Below are 6605 nucleotides of genomic sequence, written 5' to 3'. Positions count from 1 at the left end.
CTGGCTCCATAGTCTATGATCCTAACTCTGAAGCTGAAAACTGAAGCTGATTGTGAGTCAGCTAGGAAAGAAGCGGGCACTGCAAAGGGTGGGGATGCCATGGAGATGGGGCTGGAGATGAGGGTAAGTACATGAGTATTTTAGAAGACAGAGAGAATGGTGCACAGCAAAGCTCCAAGGAGGAAAAGATGTCAAGGGCGTTCAAGAAAATGAGAGAAGGCTAGCATGGCAGAACTTTCTCCCCTTGTTCACACTGTGGCCCACCTAGAAAATGTTACTCTTTGTATGGGCCATGGGATTAGATGGATGAGCTGTTGGTGGCTAGAGGCATCTGCCCTGGGGTCTGTGGGTCTCCATCTCAGGCACGTTGTATAATATATTTGTAGGAAATATGGTTTAGAATGTAGAAAACAAGAGGAAAGTCAACCAAGAGATGTGTGGTAAGACAGACCCAGGATATGCATGACCTCATAGGCCATGAGGGAGACTTGAATGCTAGTCTGAGACCACTGGGAAACTACAGATCAATTTTAACTAGGGGGAAGACATAAGTCAATTTGCCTTGTGACTTCAAGAGAACAGGTTGATTGCTGAGAAGAGAATGGATATGAGAGCATGGTATAGCAGCAGGGAACCAGTTACAAGGCTGTTGAGTGGTCCTGGAGAAAGAAATGAGGAAAAGTGAGACCAAGATGGTGGCCGTGGAGGTCCAGACAAGTGTACAGGTTTGGGATATATTTCAGGGAAGAACTACCTGGGCTGGAGATGAATTCAATATAAAAGGTGCAGGAGAAAGGATGGTGATGTTGTATCTCACAGTATTGTCAAGAGGGATTAAGTCTGATTCCATACACATTCCTCAAAAAGTTAAACAAAGATTTACCATATGATCTAGCAATTCCGCTCCAAGATACGTATCCAAAAGAACTGGAAGAAGGGATTAAAATACTTGTGTACCCATTTTCACAAAAGTATTATTCACAATAGAAAAAATACACAAACAAGCCAAATGTCTATCAATGGACAAATGGATAAACAAATGTACTATATTCATAAAATAGAATATCCTTCAGCCATAAACAGGAATGAAGTACTGATACAGACTCCAATATGGAAGAACCTTAAAAACACCACGCTAAAAGAAGCAATCCAGACACAAAGGGAAAAATAATGTATGATTCCTCTTATATGAAGTTCCTAAAGTAGGCACATTCATAGAGACAAAGCAGGATAGAGGTTGCCAGGGACTGGGAGTGAGGGTGGGTGGAAAGGAATGAAGGGTTATTGCTTAATGGGTACAGAGTTTCTGTTTGAAGTGTTCTGGAAATGGACAGTCGTGATGGCTGTATGACTTTGTGATTCTCCTTAATGCTACTGAATTGTATTCTTAAAATGGTTCAAGTGGTGAATTTCAAGTTATGTACATTTTACCATAATAAAAAACTGATTATGTTCATGGAGTGATTAGCACAGATCTGGCCCACAGTCGTCCGGACTCAATGAATTAAGCCACTGTTTTCATAGGTCTGATACACACTCTCCTTTTCCAGAGAGGAATCTTTCTCATTCCATAAAGCTGGGAACCTTGAACTTTTAAGAGTCTGTCTGCCCTGGAGAGGGTTTCCCTGGTGGCTCAGTCAGTAAAGAAACCACCTGCAATGCAGGAGAGCCAGGTTCTCTCCTGAGTCAGGAAAATCCCCTGGAGGTGGGCATGGCAACCCACTCCAGTATTCTTGCCTGGAGAATCCCGTGGACAGAGGAGCCTGGCGGGCTACAGTCCCTGCAGTTGCAAGAGTCAGACATGGCTTAGGGACCAAGCCACCGCCACCTGCCCTGGAGCACTCTTTGACATCCTGAGTCCTTTCCCATCTCACCAGGTTTCCTGCCTGTCGACATGGAACCCCAAGTCACAGTCCACTAGACAGGCTTGAGAGAGTCGATTTCTAGGTAGGTTGATAAGAAGTCCAGGGTCCCCAAGGAGGAGAGAGGGGTCTGGGGCTCTCAAGGAGGGGATAGGAAGTCTGGAGTTCTCAAAGAGAAGAAAAGAACAAACTTTTATTTTTTACATTCCTTAGTCTTAGTCACATAAAACATTTTTTTCTTTAAGCCCAGAGCTGATGATTACACAACAAAACAACTCAGCTTAAACTTTGTATGCAGAGTACATCATGAGAAATGCTGGGCTGGAAGAAGCACAAGCTGGAATCAAGATTTCCAGAAGAAATATTAATAACCTCAGTATGCAGATGACACCACCCTTATGACAGAAAGTGAAGAGGAACTAAAAAGCCTCTTGATGAAAGTGAAAGAGGAGAGTGAAAAAGTTGGCTTAAAGCTCAACATTCAGAAAATGAAGCAAGACATCTGGTCCCATCACTTCATGGGAAATAGATGGGGAAACAGTGGAAACAGTGTCAGACTTTATTTTTTTGGGCTCCAAAATCACTGTAGATGGTGACTTGCAGCCATGAAATTAAAAGATGCTTACTCCTTGGAAGGAAAGTTATGACCAACCTAGATAGTATATTCAAAAGCAGAGACATTACTTTGCCAACAAAGGTCTGTCTAGTCAAGGCTATGGTTTTTCCAGTGGTCATGTATGGATGTGAGAGTTGGACAGTGAAGAAAGCTGAGCGCCAAAGAATTGATGCTTTTGAATTGCGGTGTTGGAGAAGACTCTTGAGAGTCCCTTGGACTGCAAGGAGATCCAACCAGTCCATTCTAAAGGAGATCAGCCCTGGGTATTCTTTGGAAGGACTGATGCTAAAGCTGAAACTCCAGTACTTTGGCCACCTCATGTGAAGAGTTGACTCATTGGAAAAGACTCTGATGCTCGAAGGGGTTGGGGGCAGGAGGAGAAGGGGATGACAGAGGATGAGATGGCTGGATGGCATCACTGACTCGATGGACATGAGTTTGAGTGAACTCCAGGAGTTGGTGATGGACAGGGAGGCCTGCTACTGCTACTGCTAAGTCATTTCAGTCGTGTCCGACTCTGTGTGACCCCATAGACATCAGCCCACCAGGCTCCCCCGTCCCTGGGATTCTCCAGGCAAGAACACTGGAGTGGGTTGCCATTTCCTTCTCCAATGCACAAAAGTGAAAAAGTGAAAGTGAAGTCGCTCAGTCGTGTCTGACTCTTAGCGACCCCATGGACTGCAGCCTGGCGTGCTGCAATTCATGGGGTCGAAAAGAGTTGGACAGGACTGAGCGACTGAACTGAACTGAACTGAACTGAAAGATTATATAACAATGTATCCTGCCTGAGGACTTGTTTCTTTTTCTTGAGAACCTTCTTAAATAATCCTGTTACCTTAAAATGTATACTATGGGAGTGGGCTTCCCTTGTGGCACAGCTGATAAAGATTCCACCTGCAATGTAGAAGACCTGGGTTCTAATCCCTGGGTTGGGAAGATGCCCTGGAGAAGGGAAAGGCTACCCACTTCAGTATTCTGGCCTGGAGAATTCCATGTACAGTCCATGGGTTCGAAAAAAGTCAGACAGGGAGTGGGTCTGGTAAGATCTTTCTATTGTTAGTTCTAATCCTGTCATCTTAAATATAAATTGTGGGAGTCTGTCTAGTAAGACCTTTACAACCTTGAGACATTCTTTTGATTTACTGTAATAACCAATTTTAAAAGTATATAGCTCCCTCGCTAAGACTAGTGAGGGGGCATGCTCTGTCCCCCTTCTGATGTCTATGTCAGAAGCTTTCTCTCTCCCTTTTTATACTTTAATAAACCTCTGCTACACAAAAGCTCTTGAGTGATCAAATCTGGTCCTGGTCCCAAAGCTAAAGCTTCTTCTTTGGAGATCATGAATCTGGCATCGTTCACCAAAAGCGATCAGGCTGAGCCCCCTTCTCACTGGAACCAGCAAGAAGACACCCAGGGAGGATCCTATCCATCGCCATCTTGTCCTTTTGGTCTAAGGCTACATCACCAAGCTGTGGGGTGGGATAGTTTTAGAGTGAAATTAGTACAGAGAAGAGGAACAACTAAAGATCAGGGTATCTTAAGCTTTTCCTAGAGTCTCTAGGGGAAAGGACTTAAGTCCTGCACCAAGATGGAATCCACTCCTGTTGACCACCCACCCCTACACATACCTGGCTCTCCTGGCCTTTGGCTCACAAACCACCTCCCCTGTGGCTTCTTCTTCAAGTCTCTGAATCTCCACCCACCCTTGGCTGGCCTTTATAGTGCCTCTGGTCTGAGAGATTCTCTCTGGGATAGTATTCTAGTGATAAGTGACACCTTTGTCATCCATGTCTTATAGAGGAGCTGGGCCCTTTGAACTGGAGTGGACTTGGATCCTCTAGGTCTCATTTCCTTTACTCTAAGCTTTCCTGAGAGCTCCAGGGAAAGCGGTTCCTTTCATCAGTGACCTTGTTAGATTACACACATGCTTATCTCTCAACACAGACTTTCATTTTCAGCTTCACTACAGTTTAAACCATATGGAAAAGAGAAAATATTTTTTTCAAATAACAGGGCATCTCATCCCTCTCTGGTGTCTTGAACCCTAAGCAAGCTTTTTTCTTGCTCTGCTGGTGAGTCCACCCGCATAATAAATCATGTCCTTCCAGTGGTAGCTGTCATCATTTTTCAAGAAGGGCTACAGCTCAATCATATTTTTTATTTATTTCAGAGGACTCTCTGGGATGGGATACCATTGCCAATTTTTTTTTTTCTTACACTATTATTACTGTTATTGCAAATCATAGGGAAAGGGAAATTTATTCAGTAAGTGGTACTCTGCAACAGGGCAATTATTTGGAGGAAAAAATAGCTAGATTCATGCTTTATCTAAAACTCTAATACTAAAATCAATTCTAAATAGATGAAAGATTTGGGTATTAAAAGAGAGAGAGGAACCATATGAATTAAGGAAAGAATTTAAGCTTCTAACAGGCAAGCAGCCAGCAGCTGGTAGCCTCTCCTAATTCCCGTTGGAATTCAACCAGATTCAACCAGAGAAAAGGATAACAGTTACTATTAAAAGATGAAGACTGACAGATGTCAAATGCAGTAGAAATGGAGTCCAATTTTAAGGCAGATGCAGCTGGACTAGAATGGAGGGGCCCGTATTATTTTCAGCTCCAAGTAGAGAAAGGAAAAGTATTGGTCGCTCAGTCATGTCTTACTCTTCGCAACCCTATGGATTGTATAACCCACCAGGCTCCTCTGTCCATGGAATTCTTCAGGCAAGAATCCTGAAGTGGATTCCATTTGCTGAGAAGGAAAAGTGCCATTTCCTTCTCCAGGGGATCTTCCTGACCCAGGGATTGAACCTGAGTGTCTTGAATCTCCTACACTGTGGGCAGATTCTTTACCATCTGAGCCACCAGGGAAGCTGCTGCTAGAGAGGCTCCCTGATTAAAAAAAAAAAGGAATGAAGAAGCTTGGGCTATTTCCCACCACTGTCTCTCAACCAGTAACCCAGAGACTCGAGAGTCTGGGCAGTTAACTCTCCAGAGCAGTGGAGAATTTTAGACACACACCAGTATCCAGACACCACCCCAGACTAGGTGAATCAGAATATTTAGGGGAGGCACTGCAGCATGGGTGTTTTTTTTTTAACTCCCAGGGTGGGGGACATCCCTGGTGGTCCAGTGGTTAAGAATCCTCTTTGCAATGCTGAGGATTCAGGTTCGATCCCTGGTCGGGGAGCTAAGTTCTCACATTCCATAGAGAAACTAAGCCTGCATGCTGTAACTACTGAGCCCGTGCACTCTGGAGGCTGCACGCCTCACCTAGACAGTCTGTGTGCCACAGCGAAAGACCCAATGCCGCCAAATAAATAAATGAATGTTTAAAAAAAAAAACAAGAAACCTCCCAAGGTGGTTTTGGGACTTCCCCGGTGGTCCAGTGGCTAAGACTCCAACCTCCCAAGGCAGGGGGCCGGGTTCGATCCCTGATCAGGGAACTAGATCTCACAGGCCACAAGAAAGATCGAGGATTCTGCATGTCGCAACTAAGACCCAGCACAGCTAAACAAATAAATATTAAAAAAAAAAAAAAAAAGACCTCCCAAGGTGATTTTAATGTGTAACCAGACTGAGAACCAGTCTTCTGCACATATTTCTCAGGTGCTATTCTACAGGGCCGGAAGGGAGATCAGGAGACTCTGTCTCCCCAGTTTTGCCACCCTGGCTCTTTGGTGACATTTCTTTCCCTCCTGGCAGTCTGGGATGCCCCTCTTCACTGTTTTCTCTCCCATCGTTTTGATTTCACTTTTTATGTTTTTCAACATTACCTTCTTACTTCTACCTGCCCCTTAAATATTGGTCTTCCCAGAGCTTGGTATCTTGAAATAGCCTCCTAAATTGGAAATTTCATTCAATCCTAAGACTTCAGCTGCCACATATGAGCTGAAGACTTCCATTCTTAGGAGGTAGGGTGAACATTTTCACCTTCATAACCCTCTTCCTGGAGTATATACTCTCCCATTGATGGAGCCCTCCTCAACCCAAGCCAGGATAATTGTGGAGGTCTTGAGGAGGTAAGGGAAAGACAGTGAGACCATTTAAACAAAAGAGTAGCACAGAAATTATGTTAAAATGTAATCTTGTAGAAGCTACACTAGCCTAGACCATTCATCCCC

The sequence above is a fragment of the Bos grunniens genome, chromosome 8 (genome assembly GCF_055505025.1).
Source record: "Bos grunniens cultivar Pamir isolate PY7600 chromosome 8, Bosgru_T2T1.0, whole genome shotgun sequence".
Classification (NCBI taxonomy): Eukaryota; Metazoa; Chordata; class Mammalia; order Artiodactyla; family Bovidae; genus Bos; species Bos grunniens.
Note: the sequence above shows the minus strand (reverse complement) of the source record.